We start from the raw sequence: 1,787 nt of genomic DNA, 5'->3' as shown, positions 1-1,787 counted from the left end.
AGGAATCTCCAGAGTACACCGGACTAGAACATCTCTCTGGTGGGTTCCGGGGGCGGGGACATCTCTCTGGTGGGTTCCTCTTACTGGATCCATCTGTAGGAAACACACACACTGACTGAATACATTGTTTCTATGTGTGTATCAGATGATGGGGGATGTAGGCGGAGCCTCCGTACTGCTCTCTCCTCTTACCCGGTGATGTGAGGGGCGGGGCATTCTCCATCACGGCGTCCTTGTAGAGATCCCGGTGTCCTTCTAGATACTCCCACTCCTCCATGGAGAGATAGACAGAGACATCCTGACACCTTATAGGAACCTGACACACACAATGATACAGTCACCACCCAGACACGCCCCTTGTCTGTTCCTGGATCATGTCCCAGAATCCCCGGCACCGCTCACCTCTCCCGTCAGCAGCCAGACACACCCCTTGTCTGTTCCTGGATCATGTCCCAGAATTCCCGGCACCGCTCACCTCTCCCGTCACCACCCAGACACGCCCCTTGTCTGTTCCTGGATCATGTCCCAGAATCCCCGGCACCGCTCACCTCTCCCGTCACCACCCAGACACGCCCCTTGTCTGTTCCTGGATCATGTCCCAGAATTCCCGGCACCGCTCACCTCTCCCGTCACCACCCAGACACACCCCTTGTCTGTTCCTGGATCATGTCCCAGAATCCCCGGCACCGCTCACCTCTCCCGTCAGCAGCTCCATCATCTTCTTGGTGGCCTCTAGGATCTTCTGGTCATTGATTCCCTTGCGTATCAGGGTGTTCGGTAGCGGCATTGTGATGGTCACTCGGTCACCGGCCTTCAGAGGAAGGAAATCCTGTAATGAAAGAGCAGCAACGTTGTCACCTCGGACTCCCAGGATCCTTCACTTCTGAGAAATGAGTAAAGTAATAAACCAGGAGAGTGCCGACGTGTGACCTTCCGTAAACCCATCCTCACCCCTCCGGTCAGGTCATGTGACCTCCCAGAATCCTCCTCACCCCTCCGGTCAGGTCTGTGTTATGAATAGAATAGTGATATCACATGACCCTCCCAGAATCCTCCTCACCTCTCCGGTCAGCAGGCAGATGATCTCCAGGGTGAGGTCCAGTATCCTCTCGGTCATCTTATTCTCCATCCTGGGTGGCGTTGTGGAAGAATTTCCGGCCAGAACACCATACAAGTGGCTTTGGACTCGGTTTCTGTTGCATCAATCAGGGGTCAAATCATCTGGGGAAAAAAGGGGAGAATTGGACATGTTGTAGTACCAGATCCAGCACATGAGAAAGGTCCAATGGTTCCACGTCTACTGGGCCTGCCTGGGGACCTCGAAAAGAACTTTGTGGCCTATAGATTCACTCAGACCACATCCTATCTTCTCAACAGCACGAATGACTCAGCTCTTCTTCACCATTCCACCGCCAATGTGAGACAGTCTCAGAACAGAAGACAGCGGTGTCACCTTACCACCGCCGCCAACTACACTGAAGTGTGGGGAAGGGGTGGTGTAGGGTGCCCCTGGGATATGTGGGGGAAGGGTAGATGTATATACAGATTGATATGAGCTACTGGCAGCAGAAGCTCTCTGTACGGTGCCAGCTGCAGTACTGGAGGTTGTGCAGGCTCTTGATTGTTACCTGTTAGAAGGGGACAAAGAATAGAGGATGACACATAACGACCTGGAACTTCTCCCCTCTCTATAGGCCGCCATTGACCCGCCTCCGGAAATCTCCCGCCTACTTCCGACGGAGGCCGCACAAGTCTGGATTTGCCAGCTTTCAATATGGCCGCCGGAG

General features: G+C 54.1%; 1 long non-coding RNA gene across 1 annotated transcript; it reads right to left on the bottom strand.

The window, feature by feature from the left end:
* Positions 1-292: 292 nt before the first annotated feature.
* Positions 293-1,188, bottom strand: LOC108801571. Its single transcript, XR_001942154.1, has 3 exons — positions 1,061-1,188; positions 695-829; positions 293-316 (listed from the first exon to the last, which is right to left on the bottom strand). It is a non-coding gene; the product is annotated as an uncharacterized LOC108801571 (long non-coding RNA).
* Positions 1,189-1,787: the final 599 nt, after the last annotated feature.

Source organism: Nanorana parkeri, unplaced genomic scaffold, assembly GCF_000935625.1.
Source record: "Nanorana parkeri isolate BGI_ZX_2015 unplaced genomic scaffold, ASM93562v1 scaffold2388, whole genome shotgun sequence".
Taxonomy (NCBI): Eukaryota; Metazoa; Chordata; class Amphibia; order Anura; family Dicroglossidae; genus Nanorana; species Nanorana parkeri.
Note: the sequence above shows the minus strand (reverse complement) of the source record. Positions and strands in the feature narration are given on the sequence as shown.